Source organism: Procambarus clarkii, chromosome 40, assembly GCF_040958095.1.
Source record: "Procambarus clarkii isolate CNS0578487 chromosome 40, FALCON_Pclarkii_2.0, whole genome shotgun sequence".
NCBI classification, from domain to species: Eukaryota; Metazoa; Arthropoda; class Malacostraca; order Decapoda; family Cambaridae; genus Procambarus; species Procambarus clarkii.
Window position 1 is genome coordinate 40,699,426 of NC_091189.1, and position 26,281 is coordinate 40,725,706.

Here is a 26,281-nt window from a genome sequence, read left to right on the forward strand (position 1 = left end):
CTCCGAGTTGATTGGACTGGGTACCATACTCGACCCATTGCAATTAATTCAGAGGTGTTGGGAGCCGCCATACTCTCAACAGCAGTTCCTTGAGGGCTGTCGGGGGCGGATATATCTTTGGGACGCCAGTAGATAGTCCGAGGGCGTTATTAGACGACCCAAAACGCTAGGAAAAACGTAATCCGTGAAGGGCGTTGCGGCCTCCGAGGGACGGACTAGTAACCTACCTAGCAGCGATTCAACAACTAAGTGATCGCACACTTAGTGGAGGTTGAGTCGTCCCTAGTCATAATTGTTGCTGAAAGCTGCGTGTCGCTCTGTTGGAACCTAGAGGGTGTGGCCCCTAGGCTAGGTGTGGTACGGCGAGCCGGTAGGAGCAATTATAAGATTAAGTCGAGTCCATTTTTGAATTAAGTATACTTAAATTTATAAAGTAATTTCCGTTTATTTGCGTTGTTCTAGATTAATTTTTCCCCTAAATTCAATCCCCGGTTAAAAATTTTTCCCAAGTGTTTAGCATTTTCTTGCATATTAGGCTAAGTGCGTACGTTAAGTTTTGTTATTCCCTGTTCTATTAGTCTAAGTCAGAGGCGTTGTTGCTAGAGTGTAGTTAATCCTCTGGACTTAGGGCTATGTGTCGGTCACGATAGATAAGTGAAGGACTTTAAGGGATAGTAAAGTTGAGTGTAAATGTTTAATAGAGTCCGTGGAATATTTCGAAGTATTTTGGGATAAGTTTTCGGCTAAGTCTATGTCGGAAAGTCGTTAACTGTAATTAATTTGTATTCGTGGGTCACGTGTATGATCTGGGTATCATTAGGATTCCCCAGTCGATGCGAGTGATATTTTCTAGTTTTTACCAGTAAGACGGTAGAATTGTGTTTTTAGACTTAGAATTCTGTTTTCAGTAGAAACGTAGGTGGAAAATTTTCTAAGTCCAGCTTGGGCTAGAATCTGACTTTTTGACGAAAATTCGAATTTTCAGGTTTTGTGTATATTCTGGGGCCAGTATTAATCTCTAGTGCGCGCAAGGGACGTAATTCTGTCCGTAGTCATTAAACAGTGTTAATTACATTTTTGCCGAATTTAGTTATTTTTCGAGAAAATCGTGTTGTAATTTTGTCAGAGTCCATTTGCGGTGAAAATCTCTGATTTTGACGAAAAGTCGAATTAGTGAGTGTTGAAACCGCCCGATGTGTCAGTATTGTTCTGCATACAACGTCAGTAGTAAATAATAACGTATTTATATCTGGAAACGAGAAACCCAAATTTTTGTGAATTAAAGGAGTTTTGTGATATTTGGGGTGATAGAAATTTTTTTCCCTCGGAGTCAGAAAAATTGGCAGAGTCCAGCAATTGAGTAAAAACGCAGTTTTTGAGTAAAATTCAATTTTTAGTAAGCATATATAGGTCCTGGGTGTCTATATTAATCGCTAGAGCGGTTTATTAACGTAAAACTAGTTATTTTCCTTCAGAACAATAATTTTGTTTTTTCAGCGTTTAAGCGAAAAAGCGCGGGACTTAGTTTTTTTCAGCGCAGCTGGTCCCGCTCCATCAGTCATCAGTGGCCACGCTGCTCACTTCAAGCGCGCTTAGTATTCAAGTACAGGAAATATTCTTTATTAATCCATCACGAGTGCTGCGCGTTAGTGGCGTTATCATTTAAATTGTTTTATATAAATTAGATTCTTTAATTTTTTTTAACGTAAAGGACTTAGGTTTCAGCAATAGAACTGCGGGATATTTCACGGTCAGACACGAGTGCGGGGCAGACACTCATTCATTGGATTCACTTCAGCGATTCTCTCGATAAATCGGTGTAATTCCTATTTTGGGAATTTAGTGGTTTTCTCTTAGAAGAGAGTTGTGATTTTTTTTTATTTGTGTAAGATCACGGTTGTAGTGAGTCCGGGTCGATGGTGTACTAAAGGGTAGTTTAGAAGAGACGTGGCACACCAGGAATCACGGAAAATGTTTAACCCAGATAATGACCAGTCAGTGGGGACCAGTGGGAGTGGAAGTGTAGAGGACAGCACCTCTTCCGACACCACTGGGGACCACCTAGGTACACCTCATCCGTCACTACAACAACCCCAACCCCATCCTCAATTCCCTTACCAACCCCATCCTCAATTCCCATACCAACCCCATCCTCAGTTCCCATACCAACCCTTCCCCCAACCTCAGGCCACTCCATACCCATTCCAACCCCAGGCCACCCCATACCCATACCAACCCCAGGCCACCCCATACCCATACCAACCCCAGGCCACCCCATACCCATACCCATTCCAACCCCAGGCCACCCCATACCCATACCCATTCCAGCCCCAGGCCACCCCATACCCACCCCAACCTCAATCCACACCCCAGCCTGAGGTCACCCACACCATACCTCAACCCCAACCTCAATCCACACCCCAACCCGAGGCCACCCACACCATACCTCAACCCCAACCTCCATCCACACCCCAACCCCAGGCCACCCACACCATACCTCAACCCCAACCCCAGGCCGCCACAGCCTTAGACAGGCAGATGCGCACGGAGACGCCGGGCACTCAGTTGTCGCCATACGTAGAGGCGTTAAGTAAAGGCGAGGGAGCCAAGCCGAGGAACTGTGGCGCGGGTTCATCAGGCGGGAAGCAGCCCTCAGCTGCAAGTTCGAGCCACCCTGCGCGGGGTACCAACAGAGATCCGCGGAGGTGTTACTCCTGCTGGAAGCGCGGGCATATACAGAGGGATTGCGAAGTCACTCCTACGAAAGCATGAAAGCAGGCTCCTAGTGATGGTAGGCCTACGTTTGAGGTGAAAGTGGAAGGTGTGAGATTGACAGCTTTTGTTGATACAGGAAGCCAGGCGACGGTAATTAAAAAGTCAGCCTTCAGCAATTTTAAGTATGCACGTCTTCAACGGTGCGCAAAGACATTAACAGCAGTCAATGGGGAAAAGATTGAGATCGTAGGTCAAGGTACAGTTAATTTTGAGATTGATGGGGAATTGCAGCCTCACACATGTACGATCGTAGAGAACCTTGATTTTCCTGGTCACATCTTAATGGGAACTGATTTTCTGTCGCGATTTAATTATTCCTTGTCTGCTCAAAAAGGGGCTAGGAACTGCAGGTTGCAGTTGGGACAGACTTCCTACCCAGTGGAGATGATCGACCATCCCCCAGTTGTAGCTTCAATTAAGAGGAAGCTGAAATATAATGCGCACTATCCAAAATTGATTTTTAAGTCTCTTCCAGACACAGTTAAGAGGTCATGCGCCTTGCATGCATTGACCAAACAGAGTTGCCCACCACATTCTGTTAAATTTATTAAAGTAGCCGTGGGACGTCACATACAACCAGGTACCACCCTTCAGGTGGCTGGGAGATGTGATAGTTTATTAATTCCTCATCACTTAGTTGTAGTGCTCGATAAAGGTGCACTCATTCCAGTTGTCAATCTTTCACATAAGACTTTTCGCTTCAGGGCAGGTGATAGGGTATCTCAGGGAACCATGGTGGAGGACACAGAAATCTTTCACCATGAGTCAGCTGAGACGCCAGCCGTCACTGCACAATGTAGTGCACTGAATATGTTGAATACTAAAACACCATCCAAAGTACAATACGAGACGAGAAATGTTGCACAGAATGTTGAGGAAGTGGAAAAATTAATTTCAGCACTTGATTTGCAACATGTTGCACAGGCAGATAGGAAGGCACTGAGAGGAGTTTTACGAAAATTCCCGAAATTGTTTGCGACAGAGGATGACCAGATTGGTCTCCTTGATAAGATCGAGCACACCATTCCAACTGGTGACCATTTGCCTGTGTACACAAGACAGTGGAGGTTGCCGGAACAGGCAAAGAACATTATCAGGGAGGAGTGCCAGAAAATGTTGAGACAGGGCGTAATAGAGCCTAGTACGTCACCATGGCTCTCTCCTGTTGTGCTAGTTCGGAAACCGGACGGTAGTTATCGTTTCTGTGTTGACTACCGGAAGGTGAACGAACTAACTAAGGGTGATGTGTATCCGTTGCCCCGAATACAGGAGATAATAGATCAATTTGGTGCTGCTAAGTATTTCTCAACTCTTGACGCAAAATCGGCGTATTGGGCGATTCCGGTGGCAGAACAAGATAGAGAAAAAACAGCATTCTCGGATGGTAGGCACACTTACCAATTCCGTAGGATGCCGTTTGGTTTGAAGACAACGCCTTCGTCGTTTCAGAGGGCCATCAACTTTATCCTTAGTCCGGTACTGGGTAGGCATTCTTTAGCGTACCTGGATGATGTTGTGATATATTCCAGGACGTTTGAGGAACACCTACAGGACTTGACTGAGACTTTGAGGTTGTTAGATCAGGCAGGTTTCAGGCTGAATGTTCAGAAGTGCACCCTGGCGGCTCAGAAATTCAAATTTCTGGGGTTCCAGGTGTGCCCAGACGGTATCCGACCTGACCCAGATTCTTGCCGCGCCATTGCTGACATGCCTACTCCAAGGACAGCAAAGGACGTGCGTAGGTTTTTGGGGGCGGCCGGATATTTTCGTCGTCATATTGAAGGTTTCGCTGGCATTTCAGCACCCCTGACTGATCTGACAAAGAAAAATGCGAAGTTTGTGTGGAAATCTGAACATGACGAGGCCTATCGCAAACTGAAAGACCAACTAATCACGACACCGGTATTGGCTATTCCTGATTTTGAGAAAGAGTGGGAAGTGCACACTGACGCCAGCGGTATTGCTATTGGCGGGTGCTTAATTCAGCGAGACGCAGATAATTTACCCCATCCAGTAGCCTATTTCAGTAGGAAGGTCAAAGGACCTGAAGTTCGCTATTCAGCTACGGATCGGGAGGCACTGGCAGTAGTAGAATCAGTTAGGTATTTCGAGCCTTACCTATTTCAGCGGCATTTTGTAATCTACACAGACCATCGAGCGTTAACACACATATTTAAAAAGCGAACGAAATGCCCACGAATGTCACGCTGGTCTCACGAACTTTCGGCCCACTCATTCCAGATCTTGTACAAGCCTGGTCCAGCACATGTTGTGCCAGATACGCTAAGTAGAAATATAGCGGCAATGCAGATTAGTGAAAATATTGAAACCATTCCATCGGATAAAATGAGAGAATACCAGATGAACGAGCCGAGATGGAAAGAGATTATTGAGTATTTAGAGGGAGGAAAATACCCGAAAAAGAAAAAGAATTTACCTATTCATGATTTTGAGATGAAACAGGGCGTCCTGTATTATGTCAACAGCCAGAATGATAGGGCAGTATTTCAGCTAGTTATTCCGGACGCGTTGCGGTCATCAGCGTTAAAGCTTGCGCATGCTTCAAAAATTGCAGGGCATCCGGGGATCTTTAAAACGCACTTAAAAGCAAAGTCTCTATTTTATTTTCCAGGATTACTTTCTGAGGTAATCAATTTCGTGAAGTCGTGCCCTCGTTGCCAGAGGAGGAAAGGTACCCTTAAGGTACAAGCCCCACTTCAGGAATTTCCTGAAATTCGTGAACCGTTAGATCGTGTGGGGGCCGATCTGATTGATTTACACCACAGTCATTCAGGTAACAGATACGTGTTGGTGCTAGTTGACCATCTGTCTAGATACACTACACTAGTTGCATTACCTCAGAAGGATTCTCGTACGGTTGCAGATGCGTTCTTGCGTAGGTTCGTTACTGTATTCGGACCTCCTAAAGTCTTAGTCTCTGACCGGGGTCAAGAATTCAATGGGAATATATTTAGAGAAGTTTGTAAGATTTTAGAGACAACTTCGGCTTTTACAACAGCCTACCACCCACAAGCAAACGGAATGACGGAACGGACTAATCGTTCAGTCAAGGATATGCTTGCAATCCTTGCTGAACATGATGCAAACACCTGGGATGAACACCTACCCTATGTTCAGTTCGCCTTGAATACTGCCATCCACCAATCAATTAACACCCAACCACTTCATTTGTTTACTGGTAATTCATGCAATTTCCCGTCAGGTCTGCTTAACAGACATAATGTTGCATACGGGGAGGACTATCCTTCAGAGGTCCTGGGTAAAATGAGAAATGCATGGAATATTGCAGCTGAAGCGTCCAAGAAGGCACGGGCTCGGTATGCTCATTTTTATGACAAGAAAGTGCGCCCTCTTGAGTTGACGGAAGGAAGCCTCGTATTGAGAGTGAATGAGGCTGCGCCCGCCAATCAGAGCAGGAAGCTAGCTCCGAGGTGGCGAGGACCCTATAGAGTAATTAAAAGGGCGGGGCCGGTTAATCTTGTTATAAAAGGAGTGTTCGAGGACCAGGTGGAAAGGACAATTCATGTAAATAAATTGAAACAATATCATGCTAGAGAGGAATTAGAACTGCCTTCAGCGGGTCTAGTTCCTGACTCAGCAGTGCTGACTCATGGCTTCACCGACGAGTCAGAAGATGAGGATGACCCTCTGTCATCGCTCATCAGTAGTCAGGTGCAGTCTCGCCACCCTATGGTGACGAGATCTCGCGCTATACAGTAAAGTAACTTCCTTGGTTAGTATAATTTAGTATTCATTAGATTTTCCTGTAAAGGCAATGAGATGTACTATGTCTATACTTGACTCAGGTAGCAACTTTTACCGTGCTCTGGGGTTCCACCTCCACCAAACCCAGAGTATATCTATGCTTCCGCTGTGTTGTGTCTGTCTGTTCCCAGGTCTGATTGGTACACCGACCCAGTTGTTCCAGCCACACGTGAACCCTTGTCTGTAAAGACCGAGGGGGGAGGCACGTTACACAAAGCCCTCCCCCCACTAGACCCAGTAACCCATACATCAGTTACTTTGGGGATGAGTGACTGTCCAAGAGTCACCCGGCCGACGCCTCACGTCACTAACGAGGTTGTCAGGGCCAGCGAGCTGTCCACATTATAGCAGTCACCGGAGGTGCCATACAACGCCGGGGTAGCTGTCTCGAGATCACCAATACCCACCTGCTGCGTCATCAAGACTGCAGCCATTCCAGCAGTGTTGGAGGAGAGGTCAAGAAATGGAAAGCACGTAGCAGTACTCAAGAATTTCGCCGGAAGATTAATGATTACGTCATCTGAAGTAACAAGAAAGCGGAAGTAAGGCGGTCACAGGTGGAAGGTACGGTTTCCCTACAGAGTACCGGGACTCGCCAATAGAAGGTCGCAAAATTGTCTCCTTTGGCCTAAAGTCGGCGGTACGAGGGTATACACAGTTGGTGTTTACGGCCTAGTAACCTGGTGACATCAAGAAACGCCTGAGATGACGTGAGCAATGATGGAAGACGAGATTCACCTGTTCTGCAAACAAGCAACCCGCCTCTACGACCTTCTGACACCACTCCTGCTAAGAGACACCGTTGGTACATCCAGTCCTGCTCTGCTGTGGTCATCTGCGACAAGTTTAACATCAAGACTACCGTGTGAACTGTGATTGATACGAAGGCGTGTGGACTGTCGAGAGCAAGATTAATGGCCGAAGTAACAGTATTCTACAGCTGTCACTTGGCACTCAGCTCTACTACACTCTGTCGTCATTCAGTAGTACCGGATGGGAGTACAAGAGGACCAGGTATTGATGTCTACACATGGGGAGAAGCAAGATCGACACCGTCATCGTCAGCGACTACATTCAGCATCCAGCAGCATCGATTTTTTTTTCTCGTTTACTCAATATGAACAATTGATACAAACAACAAAGTGGCTCTGAACATCTGTGTAAAGAACATCTGGACACTTTTGTTTAAATGTTGAAAAACAGAGTTAGAATCAATTCTTTATAAATGTTGAAAAACAGATTTAAAATAATTCTGGTATAATATATGAAAATTTAACTATAAATTGGTCAGTAATCAAAATCGAAGCCCCTGTGTAATTGTCTCAGCCCAGAACAAACGGTTATGGAAAATTATGTTGTGCTATTTTTTTTTTCAGAATGTTTGAACACAGGAGAGGCGGACCAATATAAACATTGACACTTCTAGTGAGTGAGAACACTTGGCTGTACAGTCAGCCGTAACCTGTGATATAGTATAGGAATTTTTATTTTTAGATACATGTAATAAACGTTAGGTGTGTTCCTTGATGGGGAGTGGTTAGTACACGGATGTGTACCTGATAGTTCCGTAGTACGCTCCCGGATGACTGAAAGTTCAGTCTGATGATATAACTTTAATGTTTGGTTGAGCACGGTGTGGCCGGCTCTAGAGGACACATGGACTTGGCTAGTGAAGAGCCAAGAGAGTTTAGTAGCTAGTCTTTGATGGTAGAGTAGGGACATGTTATTTAGCTATGTCAGTAAGGATAGGAGGTATGTTTCCTGATATTGGAGGATTGCTGTCAGTTGACAGCTGAGAAATTTATGAAATATGAACATGTTCATTATGATGTTGGACTATTATTTGTCAAATTTTATTAGTTAGGTTAGCTTTTGTTTGTGGCATGAGTTGAATTGTGGGTTTGGATACTAAACCTCGTGAATTTTAACAAATTAACAAGGTTTACTAAGTGCTTGTGCGGGGGGGTTGTAACAAACTAGGCTGTTGTAAGAATTATCCAGAGTGGTTTATCGACAAAAGAGAATGGGAAGCTGAGCCGCATGGTGACCTGACCCCCAGGGGAATTCGCGGTGGAAATAACCGACGCTTTGTTCATAACTGCGTATAATGAATCATCCTATAGTATTCAGTAATTTAGAGAAAATTAGCCTTTATTCATTTTGCATTAAAATTGTATTGTATAATAGTACTGGATACAATATCAAGAGTATTCTAATTATTGAGTTTAAGTCACCATCAGTGACGTCACGAATCAGATCTAACTTTTAAGGCGGAGTGACCGGCGGTCATAGGTCAGCAGGGTTGACATGTCTAATATTTCTCAAAGTTTTAATAACCATTTTTGTGATCGGGAACAGCTCTGCCGTTAGATGTTTGTAATTTAATTCAGTAAAATAATTCAACCAGTCTGGATCAATTAAGTACAACAGAGGTTAATTGTTATAACTTAAACCTTGCTAGTAACTGGGTAGGACTTTGACTAGGCGGAAGGATACAATACTCTGTCTGGGGTAGTCCAGACAAGGAAAAAATCAGTGTGATCTGCCGAGCAGCTGGGAGAGGTCAAAACATCTTACCTCTCCCCAAGACCAGCCCCAACACCGAGAGCTGGGAAACATAGAGGTATAGTTGCTATGGTTATGTATAGAAATAGTCTTCTCATTTGCCATTCAGGTCAAGTAGGGAGTGTTAAAGTGATAGGGAGTGAACACATTTAGATTTTGTTTTAGTTTTCTTTTAATAAATTAAATTTGTTATTAATTTGCATTTTATTGTTTCCATTTGGTTATGTGTAAACTTGTCCTGGTCACGTGGTCCACACGAGGCAGAGTTGCATTGGGTGCCGATTCTAACATCGGATCGGAATTCATCATCCCCATCTAATTAATTCCACACTCAAGTTTCCGAGGTTATAAACTACTAGTGGGGATCAAGCCCCAAGGTTGATTAATTAGCGTGATCGATCCAGACCTCGATCATTGCTCTGTAGAGCTGGTCTGGTGGTGGCAGCATAGAGGCGACTCTAGGGTTTTGATCAGAGCTTAGGTCACGTCATACTGGGTGTAGAATCCTAAGTCGGTCAATCGTCTTAGGACCACGTGGCGTGGAGTTGGCTTTGGTAAAAGTTTTGGAGTCCCTTGGTAGAGAATAATAAGTAAGAATACGGGTAGAGGGAGTAGAAAGAAGGAAGTAAAGAGAGAGGAACCCTAACCCGTGTTACAGTCTAACAACATTTTATTAATCATGGCTACCAGCAGAGTACCACATAAGGTAGCCTAATACACACCAATTTATTTGCTGCTTATACCTCATGTATAAAGTACCACTAATGGGACACAGTCAATTGCCCACAACACTCAGACCTATACCTCACACTGAAGAAAGAGTCTTCAGGTCACCAGGAGCAACAGCTCATAATTTCTATAATAATTCCACATTAACACCTGCGTTAGAGTTGCCTCACCATCTAACTATTATTTATTTAGGTGGTAATGGCATCCATCCTACTCGACACCCAGCTGAGGTAATTAATCACCTTAAAACAGTAATTTCCTCATTTAAACTTGTTAGCAGTTCAGTAGTGTTCACATTGGAGGAACCTCACCAACTAAGCAATAATAATCGTTGGGGAGTGAGTCCAGAATATTACCAAAGAGCTGCCAAATATATAAACTTTAGGCTGAGGAAGAGAGTATGATTGGATGCCACTTACATTCAATTTACAGTCAGACCATACAGGCAAAACCTGGCAAGAGATGGTGTACACCTGTTAGGTGAGTCTAGGTCACATGTAGTTGACAAGTTGATCAACACAATCAACCACCATAAAAGGCTGTGGCTGGCAAACCAAAATTAATTGTACATATTTCTATTTTCACCTGTGTGTGCAAGTGCACCTTTATATAAACTATAAAATCTAAAAAAAAATCCAAAAACACAGCACAACTATATATTCACATTATTGCACCACAAATTAATCTATGCCAACCCTTATTAGGCAGGAATTTAGGCTGTGATTGTGCTGAGTTTCACACAAATGCAGACTAAATAAATTAGTAGTTTCTTAGGTAGAAATTCTTACAGCTAGTTTTGGACTAGTTAGTAGTGCATACACTATTCATTCTTGTGCTGACCCTATCGAGGGTGGGATTCAAACTTTATGGTAACTCAGATTAGAGTATATCCATATCAATTATTTATGTGTATGAATTTTGAGTGCTGCTGAATGATCACTATTACATTTAATGGTGATAAAGAAGAGCTAGCTGGAAGAAAGTTAATGGTAACGTTCAAGCACTGCTCAAAATCCTTAGCTACTTATTGTTAGGTAGGTACATTTAACCTCGAGTGAGGTAGAGTGTAATTTAGCCAGATTAATTTAGGCTATATTCAATATCTAGTGACCTTTATTCTACCTCTAATTGTTTCAATTCTTTTGTTTACTTGCATTTATTGTTGTGTTTTGCCATAATTATTCTCTAATTTTAGCAGACTCAATACTTTGTAAGCTCTTATTGTATTGTTATATTATTATATTGTTGTGTTTTGCTATAATTACTTTTTATTTTACAGCAGATTTAGTTTTCATCTGTTCCTGTAATTGCTTATCTTATTGTATCGTGACATTATCTTATCTATATGCTTACTGATATTGATCCTGATCGAAATCTTCTGTCCCATATCCACACAAATCAGCACATTGATCATCATTATTGCAGGTATTACACAGCAAATCTTGCAAAAAACAAACTCCTAAATAGCACCTGCTTATCAGTTTACAATCAAAATGTTAGATCACTTGGTAAACATTTTGATGATATAAATGCACTACTTACAGCACTAGGTACTAAATTATCTTTCATCATTTTAACAGAAACTTGGCTAAGTAATGACTATACCCAACTCTACAATTTAGCTGGTTATAAAGCCATTCATAACTGCAGGCCTAATAAAAAAGGTGGCGGTACAGCAATATATTACAAAGATACCTTCATTTGCAATAGTGTCATTAGTGATAGAGACGACTATTGTGAATATACCTTTGCCAAGTTCTCCAGTAAATCCCTTAAATCCTCCCTGATAATCGGTGCCATCTATAGATTTCCTAATACCAACATAGCTTTATTCTCTGACAATGTAAGGAATCTTATCATAAATAACAATCTCAACAAAAATCACATCATTCTGGGAGGTGATTTCAATATTGACCTGGGTCTTCAAAACAACCCTCAAGTTGACTATTTCCGTAACAGCATGCACTCCTGTATGCTAATCCCCACAATCACCAAGCCCACCCGAGTCACTCAAACATCTGCCACTACCCTGGATCACCTATGGACTAATATAACAGCTCCCCTTACATCTGGGGTAATTTATGACAGAACAACTGACCACTATCCTACTTTCCTCATAGCAAACATTGACACATCACCACCAGAAACCAAAAAACTTTCATTCAGGCTACATAGTGAATCAGCTTTAGGCAATCTCTCTAATGCACTTCACAATATTAACTGGGAATCTGAATTTAATAATTCACAGGATATAAACTCATCAACTAACCTCTTTCTCTCCAAAACTCTAAGCCTCTACAACACTCACTGTCCCCTCCTTACCAAACAAGTAACTGATAAAATAAAAAATAACCCGTGGCTCACAAGTGGCATAATTAAATCAATCAACAAAAAACATGAATACGAAAAGAAATTTAGGAGTGGCCTAGTTTCAATGGAAGTAGTTAAAAGGTACTCATCAGTGCTTACCAGTATCATAAGAAAAGCAAAACTTTCATATTATGAGACTAGATTCAAAGAAGCTAAAGGCAACATGAAAAGCACATGGAATACCATCTCTAACATCCTGGGAACTAAACAACACTCCCACAACCAGATAACACTCTCTAAGGATGGCCTTACACTGTCATCTGACTTAGAAATGGCGAATAAATTTAATAGCTTCTTTTCATCGATTGGTGCTAACCTTGCAAGTAAAATCCCACAGACTCAGACACATATCAACACATATCTCTCAGGCAGCTATCCAAACTCTCTTCTCCTCTCACCAGTCAGCCCGTCAGATGTTGTGTCCATCATACATTCACTAAAAACCAAAGCTGGGAACATCAGTGAAATCCCATCCATTGTATACAAGAACGCCTCCCACGCCCTTGCGCCACCTATAGCTCTGCTGTTCAACAAATCCCTTGAGTGTCATACCTTCCCTGATATCCTTAAAAAAGCAAGAGTAACGCCAGTTCATAAAGGAGGTAATCCGTCAGACATAAACAACTATAGACCAATATTGAACCTACCCATACTATCAAAAATATTTGAAAAAATTATCTACAAACAGCTCTACTCCTATCTCGTAAAATTCGACATTCTTAGCCCCTGTCAGTTTGGCTTCCGCTCTCAAAAGAGTACCAACGATGCAATTATTAGTCTCCTTGATATAATTTACTCAGCCCTTGATAAAAATGAGTTTCCAATTGGACTCTTCATTGACCTGAGAAAGGCCTTTGATACTGTTAATCACGATTACCTCTTATGTAAACTCCATCATTATGGAATCCGAGGCCATGCACTGGACTATATCCAATCCTATCTTAGTGATAGACACCAATGTGTAGCCATCAATAATATAATCTCTCCCATTCTACCAATAACCGTTGGAGTGCCACAGGGCAGCATCTTGGAACCTCTTCTATTTCTTATACACATTAATGATCTGCCTAATGTCTCTAACATTCTGAAACCTATTTTGTTTGCTGATGATACTACCCTCATCTACTCCAACCCCAACCCACATACACTAAATGATGTTGATAATAATGAACTAAAAAAAGTCCACTTATGGATGTCAACCAACAAACTAACACTTAACATAGAAAAGACCTACTACATCCTATTTGGAAGCAAATCTACAAATGCAATTCAGCTTCAGATTGTCAATGTAAACATTAGCAATAAAAATGATGGAAAGTTTCTTGGCATATTCCTAGACAAGAGACTCAACTTCAGTACCCACATACAACACATAACTAAGAAAGTTTCTAAAACAGTTGGTATACTCTCCAAAATCAGATATTATGTTCCTAACTCTGCTCTCATCTCTCTATATTATGCACTAATCTATCCCTATCTCAACTATGGTATCTGTGCATGGGGTTCAACCACTGTAAACCACCTCAAGTCCATCATCACCCAGCAAAAATCTGCTATCAGAATAATATCAAATTCTGCTTTCAGACAACACACAGCCCCCTTGTTTAACTCCCTAAACATGCTAAACATAATCTCATTCCAAAAATTCTCTTGTGTCAACTACATTTACAAAACCCTGTTCTTAAATGCAAATCCTGTTCTGAAACACTCCCTGGACAGATGTAATAGGACCCATTATCACCACACCAGAAATAAATATCTCTTTGATATCCCCAGAGTTAAACTTAATCTGTGTAAACACTCTATGCAAATAAAGGGACCCAGTTTATGGAACTCACTCCCTACTGAATTGAAAAGCTGTCCAACTTTTACATCATTCAAAATCAATACTAAAAAGTACCTAATTTCATCTTCATAGTTTTTCACTTTTTGCCTTAACATTGCACTGTATCAATTGCTACCCAATCTCCCAAGCTTTATGTTCCCAATTTGAACATCTTTACCATTGTGTGCTGTTTTTTTGTATGTGCTGCCAATCTGTTGTATGGTGTTTATAAATCTTGTTTATCTGTATCTTTTGCTACCCAGTCTCCCAATCTTTATGTACCCAATCTGAACATCTTTACCATTGTGATCATTGCTGTCTTCTTATATGTGCTGTCAATCTGCTGTACGGTGTCTATTAATCTTGTTTAAATTACTAATCAAGCTGTCAATGTAATCAATCAGAGCTTTAATATAACAATGTGCTTTAATATACTTACTTATCTCTCTCATCTCATTTTTCTCTTGTAATGTATCTTTATCATTTATCAATTCTGATTGAAATTACTTACCTAAAATTATCTGCTAGATTAAGGACCTGCCCGAAACGCTGCGCGTACTAGTGGCTTTACAAGAATGTAAATACTGTACTATCCAATGTATTCTCACAAGCCCAATGTACCTTCTTGTATATATATATATATATAAATAAATAAATAAATAAATAAATAAATATTACTTGTTAACTAACGAGCAAGTACCCAAGCTTCATTAGTAATACTTATTTAAGTCCTTTGAAACTTGGACTTAAAGCCACCATGGCTACTCCTGAACAATTAAGGAGAACCTATATTGGCCTTAAAGGTCACTTAACCAGACTAATTAATAAGTCTGATACTTTGTCTAAAGCAACTCCCATTGATTACTATCAACTAGAAAAGAAACATCATTGAGAGTAGCTGATTCAAATTTGATCAAGTCAGATCTACAAGCCAGTCTTATCTCAACCTACTAAATGCAACTGAAACTGATCCTGATGAAATAGATCAAATTCTAGCAGATATTTTTCAGTATGAAGATGAGACTCAAGATAAAATTGATGTAATATCCAATATGTTAAAACAATATAAATCTAATGCAAATAATACTATGTCTCATTCCAGTAATCAATTACCTGAGGTTCATCTGCTTACTTTAGACTTACCTACATTTGCAGGGCTGGATGAAGAAAATTGGGACACATTTTGGACTTCATTTGAAGTACATATACATAAGAAATCTTCTCCTGACAGAGTTTCTAAATTCTCATACCTGATTAGTCTTCTCAAAGGGGAGGCTAAAAAGGTCATAAATAACCTAGCTCTCACTGAGAGTAATTATGAGGAAGCTATAAAACTATTAAAGTTGAACTATTGCAACAAGGAGTTGAGTATAGCTAACCTGTATTACCAGTTACTGGATCTGAATGCACCAAGTAACCGACCAGACTCACTTCAAAGCTTCAGGCTAGAAGTAGAGTCTCTTGTGAAGGCCTTAGGTACTAAAGTTGATGTACCAGCCTCAGAATGGTCAATTAAGTTACTTTTACAGAGGAAATTACCTCGAAATATTTTAGCAGAAATCTGCTCTCACTATAAAACCGAGTTTCTCACTCTCGAGCAAATATTCGAGGGGCTGAGAGTAACGGTTAACAGGTTGAAGACTCATGATAAGATTAAACCTGAGTCTAAACAACCTAACCTTGACAACTCAGTCAAACCCAAATCGACTTTGAATAAGTCAAATAAATCCAAACCTAAGACTACTCCATCCACTGGAAAAAGGAGTGGTAGTGTAGGTATTTATTCTGTATCTCCCTCTGACGTTGCAACTGATGTGTTTACTAAAAGGACAAACTCAGCCAGAGAGAGAGAAAGTGTCTGTTCTGTGATCAAGAACATGTCACCTACAAATGCACTGTTTATCCTAACTTTAATACCAGGATTAAACGGCTACAAGAATTACACAGATGCACCAAGTGCATGGGTTCTCATGATCCCAGTAAATGTGTAGTGCAGCTACGGTTATGCAGTAGATGCAACAAAGGTGTACATCATTATGCCTTATGTAGAAAAACTTCTACACAATCTGTGACACCTAGGGAGGATTCTATGAATTCTACCACAGTACAATATTGCAAGGTACATCAAGAAATAAATGTACTTGCTACTGAGTCAGGCAATAATACCACTCTGCCTACAGCTCAACTCAAACTAATTGATAGGAAGTCTAGAGTTAACACTAGGGGTCTCTTTGATCAAGGATCACAGAAAACCTTCATCACACAACAATTAGTCGAGCAGTTAAAATTAAAACCTGCCAAAAGTGTGAGACTGAATATTTCTGAGTTCTTGACTAATAGTGGACCTCGTGAATACCAAGTAGTCAAGGTGTTAGTGAGACTTGGATCTTCCACTAGTCCAATACAAGCGGTAGTTGTAGATAAACTTCCTTCGGACCTGCAGGTCACAGGACTAACTCGCACTGCGAGATATCTCAAACGAAACCGCATGAGGCTAGCAGATCACAAAATAAATTCTGACTGCCTCACAGATGTTGGTATCCTAATAGGCGCTGACTATTATTATAAATTTATAACAGGATGCACCAGATAATATGGAATGAATTTGTTGTCATCTGCTGGAGGCAAATTGCTTACTGGACCGGTGCTTTTCCAACAAAAAACGGCGTCAACCAACAAACAAACTAACAATTCAATAGTGGCGTGACTAGGCTTGGAACAGTCACCCCCCCTACATTTCAGAAAAATATCTGAAGATAATGAGTATGATCCATCTGTACATCGTCTGTGGGATTTAGACACTTTAGGTATTGTCCCTGATAAACCAAGCCCTGATGATACGTGGACTTACCAGCAATATCTGGACACAGTTGTCTATAAAGACAAACAATACTGGGTGAGACTACCATGGAAGTTGAATCATCCACAACTTCCAGTTAATTATTTCATGGCAGCCTCTCAATTACAGTCTCAATTAATACGACTGAAGAAACAGCCAGATAAATTGAACATGTATCATCAATTAATTCAACAACAACTCAATAGTAAATTTATCGAAGTTGTTGATAATGATGACCGAAAAACAGGTCACTAATTACCCCATCACGCTGTGGTGAAAGATTTATTGACAACGCCAATAGTATTGTCTTCAACTGTAGTGCCAAAGTAGATAGTGTATTTTCAAAGTGTATTAAAAAGTGTAGTTTCAAAGTAGACGAAAAAAAAATCATCTACACCAGGCTACTACACCAAACCACTACCCCAGGCTACTACACCATGCCACTACACCAGGCTACTACACGCCACTACACCAGGCTACTACAACACGCCACTACACCACACAACTATACCATACCACTGCACCAGACTACTACACAACGCCACTACACCAGGCTACTACATGCCACTATACCAGGCTACTACACGCTACTACACCATGCCACTACAAGCTACTACACTACATCACTACACCATGCCACTACAAGCTACTACACTACATCACTACACCATGCTACTACACCAGGCTATTACACCAGGATACTACACCACGCCATTACATGCCACTACACCACGCTACTATGCGCCACTATAGCAGGCTATTACACCACACCACTACACCAGGCTACTAACCACGCCACAACACCAGGCTACTACACCACACGACAACACCAGGCTACTACACCACGCCTCTACACCAGGCTACTACATCAAACCACTACACCGCACCACTACACCATGCAACTACACTAGGCTACTACACCACGCCACTACATGCCAATACACCATGCTTCTACACGCCACTATAACAGGCTATTACACCACGCCACTACACCAGGCTACTACACGAGGCTACTAACCACGCCACTACACCAGGCTACTACACCACACCACTACACCAGGCTACTACACCACGCTACTACAACATGCCACTACACTACACCACGCCACTACACTACACCATGCCACTACACCACGCCATTACACCAGGCTACTACACCATAGTAGTACAGCACGCCACTATTCCAGGCTACTACAGCACACCACTACACCAGAATACTACACCTGGCTACTATATACACCACACCACTACACCAGGCCACTACACCAGGCTACTACACCACACTACTACACCACACCACTACACCAAACTACTACACCACACCACTACCCCAGGTTACTACACCACACCACGCCACTACATCATGACACGACATCACGCCACAACACCACGCCACTACACCATGTGTCGGGAAACCGACACACACACACATATAACACAGTCTCCCTTAGTCTGTAATCCCTTCAGGATGGAAAATGGGAGACTCCGTGACGTCATGGATGTCATCGATATTTACATTATGAAACATTGTTAATAGACTAGTTTAGTATCTTGGATAAACAAAAAAGTAATCAATAAGACTGAATATAATTATTAACAATAAATTGTAGCTAGGTTCCCTTGTTAATGTAAAATTACTTTGAGAGAGGAACCAGCATGAGGGCGTTGGCCCGGGAGAGGGAGGAAGGCTCCCGCATCATAACAACAAAGGACAGCCCCATGCTGTATTTGGCTCTAGAGCTGGTGTAAACAACTAGACACCCCAATTACGTGTCAACAATCAGCAACACAGCCTAACAACCATCACAACAACGACCGTATCCGTCTTACCAAGTATTGTATATGAATTTTGTGCACATTTTGATTCAATGGGTAAAGGCGGTCACGATGTAGGGATAAAACAAAACACAATGTACGTGTACCCCAGATTACATTCACATTTCATGTCATACCTGTAATTGATATGTTTAGGGAACTTTGATTAATTCCTTGCATCCCATACAGGTAAATTGTGAGAGGAGCAGCAAGCTGTGCAGACAGTTGGTTCATACACATTACTATTTGTTTGCCAAGCTTTGTCCTTCCCACCAGCCGCCATTACGTGGCACAAGGAGGCACAGGGCCACACCCAATCTGGAGGCTACACCTACACGCCTTACCAGGCCCACACTACTGGCACAGCTAAGCCATTAATATCAGTATTAGTAGTCATAATTAGTAATTATTACTAGTAGATTAGACCACCATATGTGGTATATTATAATAATAAAAGGTAAACAATTGGTAGTTTAAGAAGGAGCCATAACAAAGTGGTTTAGGCTACCAATTGTCCCTCTCAATAGTGTGTAAGAAGATTTCAGGCAGTTTACAAGTATATACAGTCCACTCAATTAATTCTTACTTACTAAGAAAAATAAATAAGACATAACTTTATCTTATTAAAGTCAATAAAAAAAAAAAGAGAATAGCTGCCTGGAGTTTCCCCACATTAATTTGGTCCTTCGAACCGGATATTATACATACATATAGTGCAATATTACCTACACACATTATAGCAGGAAGACACTGCTATATTTTTGCATTTTTTCTAGCCTAACTTTTCAATCTCATAGCAAACAGAACTTACAACAAGCACTATTATTGTTCTGGCAGTACCAAAGGAACAATTGTGCTTTTTTCATTTCATTACAAGAGGTTGATAAGAGGCTACTTTACTTATAAGTTACTTATAAATGTTTTTTGTAATTATTGCATTATTATTGCCATTACTGTAACAAATACTGCATGCCACATTATTTACAACTAATTCTTGCACAAGGGTAGGACATTTTAGGCTGGTGTTGTACAGCAACCTAGTCTAATTTATTGTGCTAACCTGGTGTAAGGGTAAAAATTTTACACTTGTCTAGAGTTGAACACATATTACAACCTAGCAAGTACATATTTTTATGCAGTATTTAAGACAACCCGAGTTGTGTTGTCAATATGATATCAATATAACTATAAGTATAATTTAACTATAATCATTTCACCTTTGAGTGTTAACCTGTGTCTCTGTACCAACCAAGAGTGATAATGAAGGGCTAACTTGCGGATTCCAGCATTGATACAGGTCTACCACTCAAATTATAGTGTGTATGATTATACAGTGTATATTTAAATAATGATCAATAGCTCTAGTTCGGAAACTAGTGGCTCTACTAATACAAGTGCCAGAAATAGTCCTGACACTAGTCCATACGACTAACAAGTACTTCAAAGATGTCTACTGTCACAAATGTCCACATAACCCTCACAGGATTGAGGGGACATTTATCACGGCAGATTAGCACATGTGAAGACATGAGTAAACAAACTCCAGTTAACTATGCAGCATTGGAAAACTATCTTAGGCTTACACGGAACAAATATGACTGTGTGTTGCAACAAATGAAAGAATATCAAGATTTACTTCAGAATACCAGTGTTGATGGAGATACAATGAAAGATGTATTACAAGAACATTCCGATTATGAAGATGCAATGTTTATAAAGTTGCAACACTTTGATGATATCATACATGCCCATAAAGCCAATATAAATATTGCAACCACAACTTCCCAGAACCAGACAGCACCAGAAGTCAAATTGCCATCACTTAGTCTACCAACTTTTTCTGGAACAGAAGACGAGAGTTGGGACGGTTTCTGGAGCAAATTTGTCGATTCTGTGGATTCTAATGCTAATGTGCCAAAAACGACAAAGTTTACATACTTACAGAGTGTCTTGAAGGATGAAGCGTATCAGGTAATCTGTAATCTAAATCACACAGATGATAATTATGACAATGCAGTACAACTCCTGAAAGATAATTACGCTAAACCTGAAAGGACCATCAGAATTCTAACGCAGAAACTGTTAGACATTAAACCTCCAAATAATACTGCAGTCTCACTCCAAGCCTTCAGATTGGAGCTTGAGTCCATGCTCAAGGCACTTAAAAATAAAGTGAACTTGGATGAGTCAGACTGGATAATACAAGTCTATATGACACGAAAATTACCCAGGGACATACTGGATAAGTTGTTTGTATTAGTAGGTAAGTCATCCTTGACTGTAAATGAGATTACAAAGGGGTTACAAACCATCATAGAACGAGAAAGAGTTAATCCAGAAGGAAAAACGACATCTAAACCTACGTCTGCTACTAATAGTAAACAACAGAGTACAAACAGTACTCCAAACAAAGCTAAAACATCTTCCCCCTCCACAAAGTGGAATTAGGGCAGTGTAGGAACATATGCAGTTGGTCCCTCCAAACCTACAGTTAACACGTCACCCAAAACGGTGACTCCTCAAGATACTGTTAATGTCTGGAGACCATGTGTGTTTTGTGAGCAATCACATTCCATGTACAATTGCAGACGCTACCCTGATCGTGCAACACACATAAAATGACTCAAGGAGTTACATAGATGTAGCAAGTGTATAAGGGCACACCTTCCCGACAATTGCACAACTTCAATGCGCACCTGCAATAAGTGCCATAAGGGTCAACACCATACTGCACTTTGAGGGGACACAAGTACAAAGTCTCCCAAACCACAGGAGGAGGCAGGAGCTACAGCATCAGTACAGCTTTGTACTGTGTTACCTGACATAAGTGTCTTCTCGACAAGGTCTTATCATAAATCAGCTCTACCTACTGCACGATTGATCATTAGAAATGGAAAGAATAAGGCCACCGTACGTGGATTATTTGATCAAGGGTCCCAACTGACCTTTATATCCAAGAAGTTGGTAGATAAACTGAAACTCACACCTGTAGAGGAGACACGGATAAACATAGCAGGATTCCTGACTAACTCAGGAGCCCGAGCTTACAGGGTAGTACGACCCAAAGTACGATTAGGAAGTTATGTACGAAAGGTACCAGCACTGGTAGTAGATAGATTCCCAACAGACCTGTATATATAGAAGGTCTAGGAACAACAGCCAAATTCCTGGAAGAAAAGGGAATTCCTTTGGCTGATAACATTACATCAGACAACCTTTCCAATATTGGAATCCTTATGGGATCAGATGTCTACCATAAGTTTATCATAGGAAAGGAAGATTACCACGGTATGAACGTGTTACCATCTGCAGGTGGCTATTTACTAACAGGCCCAGTATTACGGCTAAAACAACCCGCACCTGTAGATCACCAACATGCCAACACAGTAATGGTTGCATGACTAGGAGAACAGTCTCCACTGCAACTCAGAGACATATCCGAGGATGAGCTTGATCCCCCAGTATATAAGCTATGGGACCTGGCAACTCTCGGCATTGTCCCTGAATAACCTAGCCCAGATGATGACTGGACTTACAAACAATACCTAGACTCAGTTCTCTACAGAGATAATCAGTACTGGGTCAGGTTACCATGGAAGCTGAATCACCCTCAGCTACCCATCAACTACTTTGTGGCACAAAATCAATTAAGATCACAGGTGTTACGCTTACAAAGACAACCTGAGAACTTGAAGTTGTACCATGAAATAATACAGAAGCAGCTCGATGACAAATTTATCGGAGTTGTAACAAATGATAACCCAAAGGAAGGACACTATCTGCCACACCACCATGTACAGAAGAATTCAGCTACTACCCCACTATGGATAGTATTTAATTGCAGTGCTAAGATGGGGCAGAATAGTGTTTCGTTAAATGACTGCCTTCAAACTGGCCCTAGCCTAACACAAAGGCTTTATGACGTGCTGTTAAAGTTTCGTATAGGGACTTATGCATATACGGCCGACATTAGCAAGGCATTCCTTAGGGTAGGTCTTCAAGAAGAAGACCGGAACTACACAAAGTTCCTATGGATTAAGGATCCTAATGATCCAAACAGTGAAATAATCACTTATCAGTTTGCGTCTGTTTTGTTCGGGGCCACGAGCTCCCCATTTCTGCTTCAAGCTACCTTGGATACGCACTTGAACAAGTCCAATAGCCCGAACAAGACAGAAATTAGCGGAAACCTGTATGTGGATAATTTTCAAGGAACAACCAACAGTGAAAGTAAGCTGTTGGACATATACCATGAGGCCAATCGAGAATTAATGGGAGCCAATATGCCTCTCCAGTCTTGGGTCTCTAACAATGACAAATTAAAACAACTGATCGCAACTGAATTTCCCGGCTACCAAGTACCCGAGATGACAAAGGTACTAGGTGTCCAATGGAACACGACAAACGATCAGCTGACAATCAAGTCAGTGGAGACAGATACCACTAACTTAACAATGCGGAAATTACTATCACAAGTCAGCAAACCCTTCGACCCATTAGGCTTATTAAGTCCAATACTAATTAATGGGAAGATGATAATACAGGAATGTTGGCAACAAAAGATAGGCTGGGATGATTTTCTAACACCTGCCCTACAGGAAAAATGGCAAGGGTTAGTGAAAGATTTAAGTAGCCTAGAGTCTGTCAAGTTCCCTAGGAACACAGTAGTAAATGAAAAAGAACCAATTAAGCTGCATGTATTTTGTGATGCCTCAGGAAAGGCTTATGGTACAGTAGCTTACCTGGTCTCAAATGGGCAAGCCAATTTGCTCACATCAAAGGCCAGAGTGGCACCTTTAAAGAAAAGATCACTGCCACAACTGGAATTAACAGCCTTACTGCTAGGTGTAAGATTGGCTCATTATCTGATCAAGGCCTTAAGCCACATCCACTTTAAAGAAACAGTAGTATGGTCAGATAATGAGGCAGTGCTACAGTGGGTTAAAAACAATAACAGTAAGAATCCTTACGTGAGTAACCGCGTTAAGGAAATAGGAGAGTTGTCAGCCGGGTATAAACTAAGATATGTACCTACTAAAGAGAATCCAGCTGACTATCTCTCCCGAGGCCTGACTTTACGGCAATTAACAAAGGCAGAGATGTGGTTCAATGGACCTCAGTGGCTAATCAGCGACCAGTGGCCTGAACAAAAGCCACAAGTCATTGTGACCAATGTCACTGTTCCCACTGAGAACCCGGAACTACCTCGGACTTTGGTAATTGATCCTGCTCGGTACTCTGAACTGAACAAACTTGTAGGTGTCACCCAAGTAGTGTTTGATTTTCTAAAGAAAATAGGAATCAAGCATAAATTCCCTAGTGCCCTAAGGTACTGGGTTAAAAGAGCTCAGACCGACACATTCGGGACAGAAATTGACAATGTTCCTAAGAAGCTACAACATGATCTGGGTCTCTGGTTAGACACTGACAATTATAACTTGATAAGATGCGGAGGACGCTTACAACATGCTGACATAGATCTGGAAGCAAAAAATCCAATATTGCTCCCTCGTCACCACATAGTAAGCAAACTAATTGTGTTACATATACACAAATACTGCACTCTGCATGGTGGGGTATTAGATACTCTCACAGAATTAAGACAACAGTACTGGCTACCCCAAGGTAGACAGACAGTAAAATCCATAATCAAATCCTGTGTTGTATGCCGGAGATACGATGCCAGAGTGTGTCCATATCCTGGCCCTCCTCCACTTCCGAAGGAACGAGTCGTACATATTCATCCTTTTGAGACAACAGGAGTAGATTTCACAGGAGCACTAACACCGACAGGCACTAAAGACAAGAAACCAGTAAAGGCCTATATCTGTCTTTTTACTTGTGCCACAACAAGGGCAGTCCATCTAGAAGTGACTCCCGATATGAGTGCCGAAGCATTCTTACAGGCTTTCCGCAGGTTTGCTTCACGTAGATCTTGTCCTACGTTAATGATTTCAGACAATGGGTCCAACTTGGTGGCAGGAGAAGCATGTCTGAGGAAAATCTGGACACACCCAAAGGTACGCACAGCCCTAACTCAGTGGCAGTGCCATTGGAAATTCATACCTCCCAGAGCACCATGGCACGGAGGCTTCTATGAACGCATGGTTGGTATGGTGAAACGGTCTTTACGGAAAACCCTACACCGCCAAAAGATTGACCTACAGGAGCTTCAAACAGTAATCATAGAGATAGAAGCACGAGTTAACAACCGACCACTTACCTACCTCTCTGATGATGTTTTGCAGCGTGAATCATTAAGTCCAGCTCATCTGATGTATGGGAGACCTCTCAAAACACTTGTGTCCCTTACGGACGAGGAACCAGAGGATCCTTCATATGTCAAAGAGAGTGATTTGGTTCAACGTTTCAAACATCTTTCAAGGGTGATAAGTCGGTGGAATGACGTATGGACTCGTGAATATCTTACAGCTCTGAGGGAGTATCATTACGGGGCAAACAATCCCTATAACAGAATTAACTTGAACCCTGGTGACATAGTACTGGTGGATAGTGATGGACCACCCTCAGAGTGGCCTATAGGTCAAATAGTCTCTGTTCATCCAGGCAGCTAGGGCATCTTGAGAATAGTGAAAGTAAAATGCAAAGGCAACACTACTCTCAAAACTTTAGAGAAATTAGTACCTTTAGAACTGGCCCGGAAAGAAGACGTGCAACGACTTCCATCACCCGATACGCCAGTACGGGACATGCGTCCCCAACGGACTGCTGCACAACAATGTAAACTCAAATTAAAGCAGCACTATAATTCTGAGGGAGAAGAATAAAGTGATTGCAGTCCTTACCGGGACTTCGACCCGTGTTCTGCCCCCCCCCCCCGGAATTATGTCGGGAAACCGACACACACAAACATATAACACAGTCTCCCTTAGTCTGTAATCCCTTCAGGATGGAAAATGGGAGACTCCGTGATGTCATGGATGTCATCGATACTTACATTATGAAACATTGTTAATAGACTAGTTTAGTATCTAGAGTAAACAAAAAAGTAATCAATAAGACTGAATATAATTATTAACATTAAATTGTAGCTAGGATCCCTTGTTAATGTAAAATTACTTTGAGAGAGGAACCAGCATGAGGGTGTTGGCCCGGGAGAGGGAGGAAGGCTCCCGCATCATAACAACACATAACAACAAAGGACAGCCCCACGCTGTATTTGGCTCTAGAGCTGGTGTAAACAACTAGACACCCCAATTACGTGTCAACAACCAGCAACACAGCCTAACAACCATCACAATAACGACCGTATCCGTCTTACCAAGTATTGTATATCAATTTTGTGCACATTTTGATTCAATGGGTAAAGGCAGTCACGATGTAAGGATAAAACAAAACACAATGTACGTGTACCCCAGATTACATTCACATTTCATGTCATACCTGTAATTGATATGTTTAGGGAACTTTGATTAATTCCTTGCATCCCATACAGGTAAATTGTGAGAGGAGCAGCAAGCTGTGCAGACAGTTGGTTCATACACATTACTATTTGTTTGCCAAGCTTTGTCCTTCCCACCAGCCGCCATTATGTGGCACAAGGAGGCACAGGGCCA